Source organism: Theropithecus gelada, chromosome 6, assembly GCF_003255815.1.
Source record: "Theropithecus gelada isolate Dixy chromosome 6, Tgel_1.0, whole genome shotgun sequence".
Classification (NCBI taxonomy): domain Eukaryota; kingdom Metazoa; phylum Chordata; class Mammalia; order Primates; family Cercopithecidae; genus Theropithecus; species Theropithecus gelada.
The window spans coordinates 90,600,450-90,620,066 of NC_037673.1; the positions used below are offsets into that span (position 1 = coordinate 90,600,450).

A 19,617-nucleotide genomic window follows, 5' to 3' on the forward strand; every position below is an offset into this window, starting at 1 on the left:
GGCCTTAAAAGAGCATGGCAGTAACCTGGCAATACTCCATGTGGGCCTGTGGTAGTGGTGGCCAGCAGGTGAGGCTCCTCTGCTTGTGAAAAGGGGAGGGAAGAGCAGAAGGGACTGCGTGTTGTGATTTGAGTATGAGGTGTGAGCTCAACCACAGTACAATAGAACACCATGTAGACATCTAAGGTTTTTGACTCTAGTCCCTGGCTCCTGGACCTGTCCAGGGCCTGGGGGTACTTGCTAGAACACAAGCCTAGCTGGCTTTGCCAGCTCCTGATTGTAGAGCCCCAGGGCCTTGCACGAACATAGGTGGCAGCCAGGTAGTAATTACAGTGGGCTTTAGGCAAGATCAAGTGCTGTGCTGGCTTCAGGACTGACCCAGCACAGACATAGTGGTGGTGGCCACAGGGGTGCTTGTGTCACCCCACTCCCAGCTCCAGATGGCCCAGAACGGAGAAACTGTTTGGAGAAAGTAAGGAAAAAGAACAAGAGTCTTTGCCTGGTAATCCCGAGAATACTTCTGGATCTTATCCAAGACCATCAAGGAGGTACTTCTACAAGTCTTCAGGAACCACAGAATTACTGGACTTGGGGTGCCCACTTATGCAACTATGGCTTAGATCACAACACCCAAGTCCTTTCAAATAACTGAAAAGCCCTCCCAAGAAGCATGAGTATAAACAAGCCTAGACCGTGAAGACTATAGTAAATACTTAACTGTTCAATGCCCGGACACAGGAAAACATCCACAGGCATCAAGACCATTCAGGAAAACATAATCTCACCAAATGAACTAAATATGGCACCAGGGACCAATCCTGGAGAAACAGAGATACATGATCTTTCAGACAGAGAATTAAAAATAGCTGTCTTGAGGAAACTCAAAGCTTTTCAAGATAATACAAAGAAGGAATTCAGAATTCTATCAGATAAACTGAACAAAGAGATTAAAATAATTAAAAAGAATCAAGCAGAATTTCTGGAGTTGAAAAATGCAATTGGCATACTGAAGAATGCATCAGAGTCTTTTAATACCAGAATTGATCAAGCAGAAGAAAGAATAAATGAGTTTGCCGACAGGCTATTTGAAAATAGTCAGAGGAGACAAAAGATAAAAGAATAAAAAACAATAAAGCATGCCTACATTTTCTAGAAAATGGCATCAAAAAGGCAAATCTAAGAGTTATTGGCCTTAAAGATGAGGTCGAGAAAGAGATAGAGGTAGAAAGTTTATTCAAAGAGATAATAACAGAGAAATCCCCAAAGTTAGAGAAAGATAATATCTGAGTACAAGATTTTAGAATACCAAGCACATTTAACTTTAAGACTACTACCTCAAGGTATTTAATAAGCAAACTCCCAAAGATCATGGGTAAAGATTCTAAAAGTAGCAAGAGTAAAGAAACAAATAAAATAAAATGGAACTGCAATACATCTGGCATCAGACTTTTCAGTGCAAACCTCACAGACCAGAAGATAGTGGCATGACGTATTTAAAGTGCTGAAGGAAAAAAAAAAAAAAAAAACAACTTTTACTCTAGAATATGTCTAGAGTAAAAAACTTTTACTCTAGAGGAATATGTTTAGAGTAAAAAACTTCTGCTCTAGAAAAATGTCATTTGAACATGAAGGAGAAATAAACACTTTCCCAGACAAATAAAAGCTGAGAGATTTCATCACACCAGATCTATCCTACCAAAAAAAAAAAAAAAAAAAATGCTAAAGGGAGTACTTCAGTCAGAAAGAAAAAGACAATAAAAAGCAATAAGAAATCATCTGAAGGTATAAAACTCATTGGTAACAGTAATTGCACCAAAAAACATAGAATATTATAACACTATAACAGTGGTGTGTAAACTAATTATCTGAAGTAGAAAGATGAAATGATGAACCAATCAAAAATAATAGCTATGACAACTTTTCAAGAGATAGACAATATAATAAGATATACAGAGAAACAACAAAAGCTTAAGAGTTGGAGGAACCAGTACCATACTGTTCTGGTTACTGTAGTCTTGTGGAATAGTTTACAATTGGGTAGCATGATGCCTCCAGTTTTGTTCTTTTTGCTTAGGATTACCTTGGCTATTCGAGCTCTTTTTTGGTTTCACAGAAGTTTTAAAATAGTTTTTAATTCTGTGAAGAATGCCAATGGTAGTTTAATGGGAATAGCATTAAATCTACAAATTACCTTGGGCAGGTATGGCCTTTTTCATAATATTGATTCTTCCTATCCATGGGCATGGAATGTTTTTCCATTTGTTTGTGTCCTCTCACGTTTTTTTTGAGCACTGGTTTGTAGTTCTCCTTGAAGAGGTCATTCACTTCCCTTGTTAGCTGTATTCCTAGGAATTTTATTCTCATTGTGACAATTGTGAATGGGAGTTCATTCATAACTTGGCTGTCTGTTTGCCTGTTGTTGCTGTATACAAATGCTTGTGATTTCTGCACATTGATTTTGTATACTGAGACTGTTGAAGTTACTTATCATCTTAAGAATCTTTTGGGCTTAGATGATGCTGTTTTCTAGATAAAGTATGGAGAAAACTTTTCCAATCTGTCCACCTGACAAATGTCTAATATTCAGATTCTACAATAAACTTAATCAAATTTAGAAGAAAAAACAACCTCATTAAAAGGTGGGCAAAAAACATGAACAGCCATTTTTCAAAAGAAGACATTCACGCGGCCAAAAAACATATGGGGAAAAAAAAGGCTCAACATCACTGATCATTAAAGAAATGCAAATCAAAACCACAATGAGATATCATTTCATGCCAGTCAGAATGGTGATTATTAAAAAGTCAAGAAACAACATGTTGGCAAAGTTGCAGAGAAATAGGAATGCTTTCACACTGTTGGTGGGAATGTAAATTAGTTCAACCATTGTAGAAGACCATGTGGCAATTCCTCAAAGATCTAGAACCAGAAATACCATTTGACCCAGCAATCCCATTACTGAGTATATAGCCAAATGAATATAAATCATTCTATTATAAAGATACATGTACACACATGTTCATTGCAGCACTATTCACAATAGAAAAGACATGGAATAAACCCAAATGCCCATCAGTGATAGACTGGATAAAGAAAATGTGGTACCTATACACCATGCAATACTATGCAGCCATAAAAAGGAATGAGATCATGTTTTTTGCACAGACATGGATGGAGTTGGAATCCATTATCCTTAGCAAGCTAACGCAGGAATAGAAAACCAAACACCACATGTTCTCACTTATAAATGGGAGCTGAACAATGAGAACACAAGGACACAGGGAGAAGAAAGGGGAACAATACACACAGGGGCCTGTTGAGGGGTAGGGTGGAGGGAGGGAGAGCATTAGGAAAAATAGTTAATGCATGTGGGGCATAACTAGGTGATGCATTGATAGATGCACCAAACCACCATGGCACACATTTACCTATGTAACAAACCTGTACATCCTGCACGTATGCCCCAGAACTTAAAATAACAAAATAAATTTTAAAAAAGAGAGGTTAAAGTGTAGAGTTTTTATTAGTTTTCTTTTTGCTTATTTGTTTGTTTGTTTATGCAAGCAGTATTAAGTTCTTATCAGCTTAAAATAAAGGGTCATAAGACAGCATTTGCAAGGCTTATGGTAACCTCAAATCAAAAAACATAGAATGGATACACAAAAACGAAGAGTATAAAATTAAATCAAATGATCAGAAAAAAATCACCTTCACTGAAAGGAATACAGAAAGAAAACAAGAAAGAGAAGACCATAAAACAAACAGAAAACAAGTAACAAAATGACAGGAGTAAGTCCTTACTTATTAATAATAACATTGAATATAAATGGACAAAACTCTCCAATCAAAAGACATAGAGTGGCTGAATGGATTTTAAAAAACAAGACCTAATGATCTGTTGCCTACAAGAAACACATTTCACCTATACACAGACTGAAAGTAAAGGGATGGAGAAAGATATTCCATACCAATGGGAACAAGAAAGAGCTAAAGTGGCTATACCTATATCAGACAAAGTAGATTTCAAGACAAAAACCATAAGGAGAGACAAAGAAAATCACTAGATAATGATAAAAGGGTCAATTCAGCATAAGATATAACAATTGTAAATATGCATGCACCAAACAGTGCAGCATCCTGATATATAAAGCAAATGCTATTAGAACGAAAGACAGACATAGACTTCAATAAAATAATAGCTGGAGATTTCAACATCCCACTTTTGTCATTGGACAGATCTTCCAGACAGAAAATCAACAAAGACACATTGAACTTAATCTGCACTACAGAACACAGGGACCTACTACGTATTTAGAGAACATTTTATCCAACAGCTGAACATTTTATCCAACATTATTTTCCACAGCACATGGATCATTTGCAAAGACAGACCATATGTTAGGTCACAAAACAAGTCTTAAAACAGTCAAGAAAATTGAAATAACATCAAGCAGCTTCCCTGACCACAATAGAATCAAACTAGAAATCAATAACAAGAGGGATTTGGGGAACTATGCAAACATACGGAAATTTAAAAATATACTCCTGAATAATCAGTGAGTCAATGAAGACATTAGAAAGAAAATGGAAAAATATATTGAAACAAATGATCATAGAAATGCAACCTACCAAAACCTGTGGGATACAGCAAAAGTAGTACTAAGAAGAAAGCTTATAATTATATGTGGCTACATCAAAAAATAAAAACTTTAAATAAGCCAGCTAACAATGCATCTTTAAAAGTTAGAAAAGCAAGAGCAAACCAAACCCAAAATTAGTAGAAGAAAAGAAATAATAAAGTTCAGAGCATAAATAAATAAATTTGAAACAAAGAAAACAAAAGAAAAGATCAAAAAGTGCAAAGTTGGTTTTCTGAAAAGATAAAGAAAATGGACAAACTTTTAGCCAGACTGAGAAAAAAATAGAGAAGACTCAAATAAATAAAATCAACAATGAAAAGGGACACATTATAACTAATACTGCAGAAATCCAAAGAATCATTAGTGGCTACTATAAGCAACTATCTGCAATAAATTGGAAAATCCAGAAGAAATGGATAAATTCCTACATGCGTAAAACCTATTAAGACTGAACCATGAAGAAATCCAAAATCTGAATAATCCAACAACAAGTAAGGAGATGAAAGCCATAATAAAATGTCTCCCAGCTAAGAAAAGTCCAGGACTCAGTGGCTTCACTGCTGAATTTCATTAAACATTTAAAGAAGAATGAATATCAATCCTACTCAAATGATTCAGAAAAATAAAGGAGGAGGGAATACTTCCAAAGTCATTCTGCAAGGTCAGTGTTACCCTGATACCAAAATCAGACAAAGACACATAAAAAAGAAGAAAATGACAGGCCAATATCACTTATGAATATTGATCCAGAAATTCTCAACAAAATACCAGCAAACTGAATTCAACAGTACATTATGATGATCATTCATCATGACCAAGTGGGATTTATCCCATGGATGCAAGGAGGGTACTATATATGCAAATCAATCAATGGGATGCATCATACCAACAGAATGAAGAACAAAAACCATATAATCATTTCAACTGATGTTGAAAAAACATTTGATAAAATTCAACATCCCTTCATCACAAAAACTCTCAAAAAAATGGATATAGAAGACACATACCTCAACATAATAAAAGCCATATACAACAGGTCTATAAATAGTATAATACTGAATGGGGAAAAACTGAAAGCCTCTTCTCTAAGATTGGGAACATGACAAGGATGCTCATTTTCACTACTGTTATTCAACACAGTACTAGAAGTCCTAGCTGGAGCAGTCAGACCAGAGAAAGAAACAAGGGCATCCAAATTGGAAAGGAAGAAGTCAAATTATCCCTGTTTGCAGATGATATGATCTTAAATCTGGAAAAACCTAAAGACTTCCCCCCAAAACTATTAGAACTGATAAATAAATTCGATAAAGTTGCAGGAGACAAAATCAACAAACAAAAACCAGTAGCATTTCTGTATGCCAAAAGCAAACATCTGAAGAACAAATCAAGAATGTAATTCCATTTACAATAACCACAAATAAAATGAAATACCTAGGAATTAACTTGAAGCAGTGAAAGATCTGTACAGTGAAAACTATAAAGCATAGAATGCAAGAGAGAAAAGAAGACACACAAAAAAGAAAGATATCCCATGGTCATGGATTGGAAGAATTAATATTGCTAAAATGTCCATACTAACCAAAGCAACCTATACATTTAATGTAATCCTTATCAAAATATCAATGACATTCTTCATAGAAATAGAAAAAAAAATCCTAAAATTTAAATAGAACCAGAAAAGACCCAGAATAGTCAAAGTTATCCTAAACAAAAAGAACAAAACTGGAAGAATCATGTTACCTGACTTTATCTTACAGAACTACAGTAACATGGTACTGGCATAAAAAGAGACACATGGATCAGTGAAAGAGAATAGAGAACGCAGAGATTAATCCATACATCTATAGTGAATTCATTTTTGACAAAGGTACCAAGAAGATATTCTGGAGAAAGGACAGCGTCTTCAATAAATGGTGTGGGTCACACTGGATATCCATATGCAAAAAAAGAAAGAAAAAGAAACTGTACTCCTATCTCTCACCATACATAAAAATCAAATCAAAATGAATTAAAAATTAAATCTAAGACCTCAAGCTATGAAATTACTAAAAGAAAACATTGAGAAAAGTCTCCAGGACACTGGACTGGGCAAAGATTTCTTGAGTAATACCCTACAAGTTCAGGCAATCAAACCATAAATGGACAAACTGGATCACATCAAACTGAAAAGCTTCTGAACAGCAAAGTAAGCAATCAACAAAGTGAAAAGACAACCCACAAAATGGGAAAAAAGATTTGCAAACTATCCATCTGACGAGTGGTTAATAACCAGAATATATAAGGAGCTCAAACGACTCTATAGGAAAAAAACTTATGATCTGAATTGAAAATAGGCAAAAGATCTGAATAAACATGTCTCAAAAGAAGACATAAAGATGGAAAACAGGTATATGAAATGGTGCTCAACATCATTGATCATCAGAGAAATGCAAATCAAAACAATGAGATATCATCTCATCCCAATTAAAATGGCTTATATCCAAAAGACAGGCAATAAAATACTGGCAAGGATATAGAGAAAAGGAAACCCTCGCACACTCTGGGCGGGAATGTAAATTAGTACAACCACTATGGAGAATAGTCTGGAGGTTCCTCGATAAACTGAAAATAGAGCTACCATAGTATCCAACAATTCCACTCCTAGGTATACATCGAAAAGAACGGAATTCAGTATATTGAAGAGATATCTGCCTTTCCATGTGGATTACAGCACTATTCACAATAGTCAATATTTGGAATCAATCTAAGTGTCCATCAACAGATGAATAAAGAAAATGTGATACATATACACATAGAGTACTATTCAGCTATAAAATAATGAGTTCTTGTGATTTGCAACAACATAAATGGAACCGGAGGTCACTGGGTTAAGTGAAATAAGCCAGGCACAGAAAGACAAACTTCACATGTCCTCATTTATTTGTGGGCACTAAAAATTAAAATAAGTAGAAGGATGGTTGCCAGAGGCTGGGAAAGTTAGTGGGGAGATGAGAAGAAAGTGCAGATGGTTAATGGGTTCAAAAATACAGTTAGCATAAAACCTAGTATTTGATAGCACAACAGGGTGACTATAGTACATTTTTAACTGTCCATTTTAAAATAACTCAAGGAGTATAATTAAATTGTTTTTAACACAAAGGATAAATGCTTGAGGTGATGAATACCCCATTTACCCTGATCTGATTAATACACATTACATGCCTATATCAATACATCTCTTGTAACTCATAAATATGTATCTACTATGTACCCACAAAAATTAAAAATAAAATCTGGCTAGCACAACTAAAAACAATGGGGGAACAGAATATAATATGTAAAGAGTCTGATTTTTCTTATCCACTGGATTAGGAAAAGAACAGTAAACAAGATTTATGAGCTTAGACTCATTGTAGGCCTCTCCTTAAATAAATGTCGCTGAGGATCCATAATGTGTACTTCAGAAAAGAAAATATTTTTCTTTTAAGAAATGACATGCACCCTGAGTTTTCCAAGAAAAACATCCACCTCTTTCCATGTGAAATGTTTGTCACTCCCTTTCACTGAAGATATTATTGGGCTTCTACAGGAGAGGTAGAATTTATCATTCAGCACAAGATATACACTTTGGGTTTCCAAGAAAGTATTTGGATTGTAACAAGCTCTGATTTTTTAAAACAAGCCCATGTATCAATGTACAAATAAGGGTTTTCTTAGACATTCTTGGATGTCTAAATGCCTAAAGAAGTGGTTCTTAAGGGTAACACATACACATTTAAGAGTAATATACTATTTGTATACCCCACCTGGAGCCTGAGAGATGACACAAAGGCCCCAGCTGACTAAGACCTTTATCCATCCAGCAGTTGTCTACTGTGGTGAAGCTTAGATCTCAGATAAACAAAGATTTAAGATGAATTTTTACTTCTCAATTTTCATCTAACTGCCTCTAGCTGACTGGCATACTCTACTCTGGAAAGTTTTCAGATTTGAACCATAGGTGGGTGTGGTGGATAAAGATGAGCGAGCTGACAGATTTGTGTGGGAAAGCACATGCTATCTGTCAGACTATCTTTATAAAATGGAAAAAGGCACTTTATAAATGAGAAAATCTGGCTCAAAAAGTATATGGATTCAACACATAAATCTCTTACTGGTTTTGTTTCTCTGGAGAACCTTGACTAATACAGATGTCTGTTAGATGTTAGGTTCTGAAATGTAGTACTTGCTTGTTTGAATATGAGTAAGATTCCAGAACTCCATTCTGATCTGTTATCTCATTAAAATGACCCTGAAGTACAGTAGTCCTTCTCCTTTTCATCACTGGCATTTATGAAGCATATACTGGGGGTAAAGTCCTATCCTAGCCTTTACAGAAAAGCAAAAGCATAATTCCTATGTTTGTAGAACTTATACTCTATATTATTTCCCTCAAATATATGATCCCACTCTGTAAGGTTCTGTCATGGCTAAACCACTTAGTCCAAATTATTCACTAGGAATATAAAAAGTGGTTGGAGACCTCAAAGATATTTATCTCAATATTTTCCTTCTCTTCTTATATTACCTGAGGACTTTCATCTTCTGCACACCTTTTTATTTTGTTTTGTTAGAATTGAAAAGTACTTTTATCTGGACATCAAAGCTATCACTTCACCGAGAACAGGTTATAGCTAAATCATAACATCTCTCTTTGAATATCCTTCAGTAGTGATCAGAGATCAAGAATAAAGTGCAATGAACTTTTATTCTTAAATGGCAAAACATTTTAAGGGTCAAGGATATTTTCAATACTGATACTACACACACTGAAAATTTGGATGTGTTATGTTTTGTGCAGAAGGGAAAGGAGTAATACCCATCAATTATTAGAAAGTCCATTGTGCAACTCTTGACTGTTGTATCTTCCAACCTAATTATTTGTTTAATTGATGTTAGTTACATTTTTTTTCATGTCATAAGTTTATTGACAAACATATCTAGTATGCCATGAGTTAGAGTTTGATCCATTTCCAGAGGCTGTATCTCTTAAAATGCTCTTCATATCTGTTAAATGGACGAACTGAAACATCCTTATGATTTAAGCAGCTGGTGTCTTACTATAAGGAAGGGTGCAGCAAATGCAGATCCAAAGTACAAACACATCTTAACTAGTAACGCCCACTTGTTTTCCACTGAAAATGGCAAATTCTTTCCAGGGGACTCCTCATAGTGGCTCCTACGACCACAGAGGTTGTGAACCTCCGGATGCCGTGGCCCAACATAGCGCTGCTGGAAGCTCTGCGAAAGGCGCAGAGACCGAGGACGGATGAAATGGCGGCACCTCCGATGGTAGTTACATTTTTAAGGTGCTTAAATGATTCAAGTATATATTTGTTAGCTTCCAAGTGGATCATCTGTCTGGTTTGAGTTTTGGTGGAACAATTTTAAACATACTATCTATTATAATGAGGACAGAGCAACAATATGATCACCTTCTAATGTCTGCTGTTAGCTAATTGACCTTAGCTGCCACCTGAATCTCCATGCCTTTTCTCCTGATGACTCTTCTACCTGGAATCTGTTAGCCCCAACCTTCCCCTGGCAGTCTCCTTGTTGCTGAGACGTCAGCTCAAATGTTGCCAATTTAGCAAGACTTTCTCTGGCCAATCTAAGTATTCTCCATCCCCACACAAAGACACTCTATGAAATAAGTGTCTTATTTTACTCCTAACACTCTTTACTACCTGATTCTTTTTCATTTTATTTATTTGTTGTATTCTTTTTAAGGAAATGATAACCTTATGAGTACAGATATTGTGCCTTATTGACTGGTGTATCCCAAGTGTTTGAAATGGCATTTGGAACACAGTAAATGCACAATCAGGGAATAAATGAATGAAATCATATACGTAAACTATATGTTTTGAAATACAACTTATCAGGTCTGAAAAAGCCAATTCAATTCACTCATTTTTCATTGACTTAATTTGTACATATCAAATGTTTAATTATCCGAGAAAATCTTCTTCAACTTCTCTCCAAATTACTCCAAAACTGCAAGCATCGTATGCAGAGTTATTCTACAAAAAATCCTTATAAAAATCTAACACAAAGCTATGAAGAAAGATAACATCATATTAAACTTTCTTTTGTGCCTTTTTGTTTTTTTAACATAATTTCAGTAAAGAACAGAGCTGACCTATGCAATAAATTGGTTTTTTGTTTTGCTTTAAATTTCTACCACATGCTAGAGCTAGCGGGGGAGAAAAGGGAGTGAGAAGATACTCAGATGAAACTAACAGAATCTCTTACCACCAGGCCTGCACAGTTGAATGAGAGGGTCAACAGAGAAATCAGTTACCTCTATGTTTAATGACATCAGAGGTAGGCTGAAGACCCCAGCTGCAGACAATTTCTGTGTTCCTCCCACTTATTGATTAGTATCAATAATGATGAAGGTACAATAGTTCTATCTGAGAGCTACTTGTGTTTAACTTGGCTCATATTAAAGAAATGAAGGCAAGTCATAAATAAAAGCCACAGTGAAGTCAAAGAACATTCAGAAAACCATGCATGCATTTATTTTTAACTTTCATGTACCTAATGGTCTGTTTAAAGGAAAACTCTACCTCAATGAAAAACATAGGTCCACAAACATTCCCAAATATAATTTCCAAAATCAGTTTTTTAGACGTATAAACACCCTCTGCGTGCACACATATGCATCTTCTTATACTTAATGACAGACTTGATACTCTAGAACTTTGAAATTTTGATATTTGTGTGTCATTATTTTATCGCACTTTGACAAGCTGAAGCAGGTAAGTTCTGGGATTATGCTATACTACATCTGCAAGGTACATTTTCATATATAGAGGTGACTGTCTACACTTTTGGTTAATATACAGTATGTGAAGCATCTAAGGGCTTTTTTCCTCAATAAATGGCAAATCCTTTTAATAAATTCAATGTGCCCACCTCATTTAATTTTTGAAAATGCCTCTAGTGAGAAAAAATATGTAATATAAAAGCAAATCTATTTTCTCTACTTTAGAAATCAATGGAAACCACAAATTTTAAAATAATCATGTTTCATTATGTATGATTTTTCTTTAACGATTCCCTTGAGCTCTCCATGTTACTGAAGGAAGTCAAAGCAGCAGGTTGAGCTACCTTTTTAGGAGTGATTTTTCATGAGAGAGCAATGCAAGTAAGAACATCATCCTTTTTGATGATTTCAGAAATATAGCAGGCAAATTCCTCATCTAGCCTTCAATAAATATTAATGCCATTTGGACGGTGAATAAAATATTCTTGAAGGGTCTGTGACCAGATAAACCAGTGTTAGATCTAAAAAGTGGTTTTACCCATTGATATCTAGCCATCAAATGAAAAGAAAAAAGACTTTTACTCATTCATCTGTTCATTCCACCAGTATTTTGGGGGTATCTATTGAATCACAAGCAGAAAGTGCTCTTCAGTGGGATACTCAGGGTTGACATTCTACAACTAAGGCACAGGGACACCGACACAGGGCAGACCTGCAACAGTGCCAGGGCAGATTCTGGGGGCTATTGAGTCCTTCTGCTGCTGGAGAATGAGGAAATCTGGGGAGCCCTGGGTAGGTTCAGGGCAGTGGAGGTGGTGGTGCAGTCTTGGGCAACTTGGAAGAGCATCTATTTGCCAAGGAGTGAGGAAGTACTTCAACATTCTAACAACCCACTGAGTCATTAAGGGGCACAGAGGAGGTGTACTGACCCCAGACTGCGGGCTTGTGAATGTAGGGGTCAGTGTCCAGGTAAAAGAACCAGGGAAGGAAGCTCCTAAAACATCAAATGAGAGTGAGTGGTCAGCAGATGACTCCAACCACTACTTATCCTTCAACTTTTTACCTTTACAGTCAAAAGTGACCTCCAAAAACCTCAAATTGAAAATAACCCAGACTGGGCCTACAAGCAGATGTATATGATTTAACTGCAAAGATTGAGGCATAATGTCTGAGGGGGACTGGAGCTATAAAGTGCTGGTGCAATCTGAATGGGAGGCAGGGAGGAGAGAAAGACAAGGCTGGAGAGCTGGGCAGTGACCGGATGGTAGGTGCTCTTCTGCACCTTGTTACAGAGGGCGTGGGCTCCAACAAGTTATACTAGAAAGCCATGGGAGTGCTTAAAACAGGAAAATGACATGCCTAGATAAGTATTTTCGACAGTTCACTCTGGCTTCTATGCAGGGGTTGGCTTGAGGAGCAAAATGGTGAAGGTTGGAAGGCTAAACAGGAGGAAGTGTAATCAGTAGTGAATACCCTGCACTTCTCTACAGCTCCATGGCAAGGTCCATGACCATGATCAAAGCTAGTTATGGTGGCCCAAACCACAAGAAGAGATGAGAACTTTGGAAAATAATCTAGCAGTTCTTCAAAGTATCTGTCAATGACTAGATGTAGAATTACCATATGGCCCAGCAATTTTACTCTAAAGTATATGCGCAAGAGAAATAAAAAAATATGTACACACAAAACTGTACATGAACATTCACTTTAGCATTATGTGTAACAGTCAAAAAGTGGATCAACTCAAATGTCCATCAACTGATGAATGGGTAAGCAGAATGTGGTACACATGTACATGGGAATATTTAGTCATAAAAGAAATGAAGTACTGATACATGCTACAACATAAATGAACCTTAAAAATATGGTGCTAAGTGAAACAAGCCAGTCACAAAGGGCCACGTATTGTATGATTTCATTTGTATGAAATATTCAGAATAGGCAAATCTATGGAGACAGAAAGTGGATTAGTGGTTGCTTATGACTGAGGGAGGGGAGGAAGGATGGAGAGATTGGGGGTGATAACTAAGGGGCACAGGATTTCTTCTCGGGTGAATGAAAACATTCTAATGTGGACTGTGTGATCGATGCTCAACTCTGTGAATATACCAAAAGGCAATGAATTATATCCTTCCAACGAATGAATTGAACAGTATGTGAATTATATCTCGACAAAGCTGTTTACAAAAACGTGTGTATGAGAGCCCTTTCAACAATAACAAAAACAACAACAATGTAAAGTGGCCCTACAGTGGCAACCTGGGGAATACCAACATTTAAGCAGCAAGAGGAATAAGAAATGCCCCAAAAGAGACAAAGGAGAAAAATAACTGGAAAAGTTTGGGAATGAAGAGAGCTAAGGGAGCAAAAGATGCCTAAATATACAATGTCTCGGGTTTTATTGGGAAAATGAAATTATATCCATACTTATGAAATAGTAAGGAAACCAAAGTATCCAGTTTCTTCAAAAGATCAAAGAAAGACTCTTTACTAAACTTCATGCAAGGTTAAAGTAAATACTAGCTCAAGAACATCTCACAGGAGAGGGATAGCAGTGGGGGCAAAAATCAAGTTATTGGATTTTTATTTTCCAGTGCTTCTTTATCTGAAGCAAGTTTTATCAATTTTATCAAGCGCACGGGATAAATGTAACTCAAAAAACGATCTGACTGAAGTGTGTTCTCCTAGATGGTTCATCACACTTGGTCTTCATTTAGCCTCTCTCAAGAGTAGTTACGTAACCTGTGAAATAAAGGGCACGTAGCAGAGCAGGGCTCCACAGTATTTTTGTGAGTGTGTTGGTTAATTTTCTGTGTCAACTTGACAGGGCTAAGGGAGGGCCAAACAGATGGTAAAACATTACTCCTGAGTATGTCTGTGAGTATATTTCTAGAAGAGATTAGCATTTAAATCAGTAAACTGAGTACAGAAGATCAATGTAGACAGATTTATTCAATCCTTGAGGGCTCAGAGACAACAAAAAGGCAGAGGATGGGCACATTTTCTTTCTTTCATTTTCTTTTCTTTCTTTCTTTCTTTCTTTTTTTTTTTTTGAGACAGTCTGGCTCTGTCACCCAGGCTGGAGTACAGTGGCATGATCTAGGCTCACTGCAACCTCCAACTCCTGGGTTCAAGCAATTCTGTCTGCCTCAGCTTCCCGAGTAGCTGGGATTACAGGCACCTGCCACCACACCTGGCTAATTTACGTATTTTTAGTAGAGGCAGGGTTTCGCCATGTTGGCCAGGCTGGTCTCAAACTCCTGACCTCAGGTGATCCACCTGCCTCAGCCTCCCAATGTACTGAGATTACAGGTGTGAGCCACCCGGCCCAGCCAGAGGATGGGGAGATTTTCTGTCTCTCTCCTTGAATTGGAACATCCATCTTCTCCTGTCCTTGGATGTCAGTACTTCTGCTTTTCAGACCTTTGAACTCCAGATTTACACCAGTACCACACCCGTGCCCCCCAGCTTCTTGGACATTAGAACTAGGACTGAATTATACCACTGACTTTCCTGGCTCTCTGGCCTGCAGACAACAGATCACAGGACTTCTCAGCTTCCATAATGAGGAACCAATTCCCATAATAAACTCCTCTTATTTATCTATGTAAATCCTATTGATTCTGTTGAAGAAGCCTGATTAATACAGTAAGAAAAATGTGTCTCTGATCTCCCACCTCCTGGAATCTTTGGGGTAAATGAGGTGGGATGGGGTTCTGATGGGTAAGTTCATAAGCAAAGCACTAGTGCTTCATTTCCACTGAGAAGAGGCACAAAATGGGGAGTGAGAGAGACAGGTAGCAGCAACAACTGGCTTGTATGTATGCTGGGGTAAAGTTTTAAATTATTTTGGTAGCTAACAACCAGTAAGATATGGATCCCAGACCCAGCTTATTTTTCAGTGTATTGGTTTGCTAAGGCTGCTGTAACAAAATGTCACAGCATGGGTGGCTTAAACAGAGATGCATTTTCTCACAATCCTGGAAGCTAGAAGTCCAAGATCAAAGTGTTGGCAGGGTTGGTTTCTTCTGAGGCCTCTCTCCTTGGCTTGTTGATGGCTGTCTTCTCCCTGTGTCCCTCTGTGTGTCTGTGGCCAAATTTCTTCCTCTTAGAAGGATCCCAGTCATATGGGATTATCACCCACCCTAATGATTTCATTTCAGTTTAATTACCCTTTTAAAGGTCTTATTTTCAAATACAGTCACATTCTGAAGTGTTGGGGGTTAGGACTTCAACATATGAATTTTTAGGAATGGGGACACAATTGGCCAGGTGCAAGGAATTAGAATTTCAGGGTAAGAATTATTCAATCAATAAATTATTTTACTGTCTTTACGTTTGTTTGAGGAAAACTCCAGGACATGTTTTGGTTTTGTTTTGTTTTAACAAAGTTAATCTAACCCATGCTTAAAAATTAGGTGGTTCACAATCTTCAATCCATTCTGAGAACTGCTGGTGGCCAATGTTGCTGTCAATCATTTCCCTTTGCCCCACTGAGATACTCTCAGGCTCTTTGATGGTAACAGAGGAACAAATAGAGTGCTTTTCCAGATCTCAATGTTGTCAGAGTTGCCTTTGACAACAAGGAAGGAAACCTTGCCTTTCTTGCACTACTTGCGCATAACTCTCAACTCTGAGGCACTGCAAGCAGGAGCAAGAGAGAAACATCAAGGCTGAGCATGGGAGAAACACAATTGTTAATAAAGCCAGGCTGAGCCCCTGAAAATGCAAAGCAAGGAGACTGGGCTTGATTTTAATAGACCCGATTCTGTTCATGTGGCTAGATTTTGTTGCTGAGGACTTTTCCTTTCCTCACTGGATCAAAAGATTGTGAGAGTTAAAAATATAACTCAAGAGTTAAAACTATTTAGTTTACAAGGCTGCGATCATGGAATGAAAAAGAGGGGCCAGGTTTTGGTTTTATGATGTTAGGTGCATTTATGATGTTAGGTGTACCAAGTCTGGTACATTCCTTAACATCTTTACTCTTCTCTATTTTTTTTTTCTTTTTTGTCATTGTAGTTATACTTCTTTTTTTTTTTTTTTTTTTTTTTTGAGACGGAGTCTTGCTCTGTCGCCCAGGCTGGAGTGCAGTGGCCCAATCTCGGCTCACTGCAAGCTCTGCCTCCGGGGTTCACGCCATTCTCCTGCCTCAGCCTCCCAAGTAGCTAGGACTACAGGCGCCCACCACCGTGCATGGTTAATTTTTTGTATTTTTAGTAGAGACAGGGTTTCACCGTGGTCTTGATCTCCTGACCTCATGATCCACCTGCCTCAGCCTCCAACAGTGCTGGGATTAGAGGCGTGAGCCACCACCCCCAACCCATTGTTGTTATACTTCTAACATAATTTATGATTTCTTTACTTATTTCATTTACTCTTTATCTCTCTACACGATACTAAAATGTAAATTCCTCTAGGACAGGGATCTCTGTTTCATTCCTTGATCTATCCCAAGCACCTAAAATAGAACTGGTCCCAGAGAAGTCATTGAATAAAGGCTGGTTGAATTAATGAATAAATATATCTCATTAAATGAAGCAAACTGATTTTTTAAAACATGCATTCCAAAATTCTAATTACTTAAGTGTGTTGTCCTTTGAAATTGTCACCTTGGGGACTCTATGCTTATTCCAATGATGCTATTACTCAAAAACACTTAGACTCTTTAAAGCCCCAGTTTATGAGCCACACAAGAAATTAGTCTTATTACCTTATATAGTTTACTCTTCACGATAACCATCATTTTTCAATGTGATTATCTATTTTCTTTATTGAAATTTGTCCTTTTAGTTCTTCTCTCAAGTCAAACCCATCCTGAAAGGATGAAGATTTATGATGATTCCGTAGAGAATTAACAACAGCAAAAATCTCTCATTACACAGTCACCGGAATTGACGGGAGGCCCAGTAACATGCTATAATATCTCTTGCTTCTCAAGAGGAATTTGGATAATCACATTTGACGGTGTTTTGTTTTGCCAGCACTTGCTGATTTAATTAATTTTTAAAATGAAGTGCCACTGGTATAGTTAGGACACTCAGCACAACAGGAGGCAAAGCCATGAAAAATCAGCAAAGTGACACTTCTTTGTATTTCATAGGGTTATCTTTTACAAACAACTATTTTTTTTCCAATACAGAAATATTAAGTGCTAAATGGAGAAAACCTGGAAAATGCATAAAACAACAGAGAAGTATTCTGATAGAATTCCCATATGCAGAAATGAGTGTGTGGAAGGCCGGATGGCTGCAGCTTCATCTCAGGCACAGTCGCCTTCTTACAGATCCCTGACTGGTCGGCTCTGCAGTCCTGCGACCTCAGCACTTTGGCAAATCGCTCTATCCTCTGCCAGGTGTGCTGTCCCCCCACTGTCCCTCCTTTTACCTGGTAGCACTATCTCACCAAGGAGATCCCAGCTTACACTGTTTCCTCAGGAGAGCCTTCTCTCACTATTGGGAAGAAGTCTCGTGAGTTTTGGCTTTGTAGTATGTATCACAGTGGGTGGTTATATATTGGGTGACTACTTGATTCATACGTGTCTCTTTACTAATCTATGTAAAATGAGGGCAGGGATCATGGATGTTTTGGTCACCATAGTCCCTCAAGTTCCTCATGCTGACCCCTCGCTCAATAAGTACATTCCTCCATTCTGCACTCATGTCTCAAGTGCTAATCACTTGTTAGAACCAGGTTAGGAGCTAGATTCTGACCAAGCTCTTTCATTAACCTGAAGAACTCATCAAAAATCATCATACCTAGGTACCTGGTCCCTTTAAGAAAGCCCTGAGGTGATTTAAGATTTGATCTTAAAGTATGTTCATTCTTAAGCTTTTTATGGAAGACAATATAAAAATGTCCGTTAGAAAAATATTGGTATAATTTTTGTAAAACCATATAGTAGCTCTTCTTTATCTATATGGGATATGTTTCAAGAACCCCACTGGATGCCTGAAACCATGGATAGCACTGAATGCTACATATATTATGTTCTTTCCGATACAAAGGTATCTATCATAAACTTTAATTTATAAATTAAGAAATCAACAATAACTAATAATAAAATAGAGCTATAACAATAAACTGTAATAAGGCCGGGAACAGTGGCTCATGCCTGTAATCCCAGCACTATGGGAGGCAGAGATGGGCGGATCATGAGGTCAGGAGTTCGAGACCAGCCTGGCCAACATGGTGAAACCCCGTCTCTACTAAAAATACAAAAAATTAGCTGGGTGTGGTGGCAGGTGCCTATAGTCCCAGCTACTCGGGAAGCTGAGGCAGGAGAATCGCTTGAACCCAGGAGGCAGAGGTTGCAATGAGACGAGATCGCGCCATTGCACTCCAGCCTGGGTAACAGAGCGAGACTCCATCTCAAAAAATAAATAAATAAAAATAAATAAAACAATATACTGTAATAAATATTGTGTGAATGTAGTCTCTCCTAAAATATCTTACTGTACTGTACTCACATATTTTTGAACTCTGGTTAAGCATGGGTGACTGAAACTGGAAAGTGAAGCTACAGAGAAGCAGGGACCACTGTCATAAAAAACCTATTGTCTGGAATTAAGGTCCATGTAGTAAGTTTCTTCTATGGAAAGAAAAAAGGTTTGTTCTTCAGAAGAACTTTTCTGCTTCCTACTTGAATAAGAACTGTAAAAACCCCAAATTTTCCCTTTTTCTTGGCTATCAAGAAGGTTGGACCAAAGTTGACCTCCTTATCCTAATAATTAGTGTATCCTTGGCATGTACTTTTCATCTGTGTGTCTGATCTTCTGAACTGATTCTTGTTCTATGTTTAATTACCTTGGATCTTCATGTTTTAACAGCATAGGATGCTTCAAATCTACTCTATAAATAGGTGAGATTGGAAACAATGAGTAAATATTTATCAGATCATTATTTTTCCAGTGTTGTGTTTTAATCAGTGTAGTAAGTTTATGCTTTTTTGTTTGTTTGTTTGTTTTTGTTTGTTTGTTTGAGATGGAGTCTTGCTCCATCGCCCAGGCTGAGGCTGGAGTGCAGTGGTGCAATCTCGGTTCACTGCAAGCTCTGCCTCCCAGGTTCATGCCATTCTCCTGCCTCAGCCTCCCAAGTAGACTACAGGCACCTGTCACTACGCCCAGCTAATTTTTTGTATTTTAGTAGAGACCGGGTTTCATTGTGTTAGCCAGGATGGCCTTGATC

At 37.4% G+C, this 19,617-nt stretch overlaps 1 protein-coding gene and 1 pseudogene across 1 annotated transcript in view; both read right to left on the reverse strand.

The window, feature by feature from the left end:
* MCTP1 (multiple C2 and transmembrane domain containing 1) overlaps positions 1 to 19,617 on the reverse strand; it is a 594,727-nt gene that overhangs the window by 423,262 nt on the left and 151,848 nt on the right. The gene's annotated exons all lie outside the window — the stretch shown is intronic.
* On the reverse strand, positions 9,693 to 9,883 carry LOC112625983 (annotated as a pseudogene).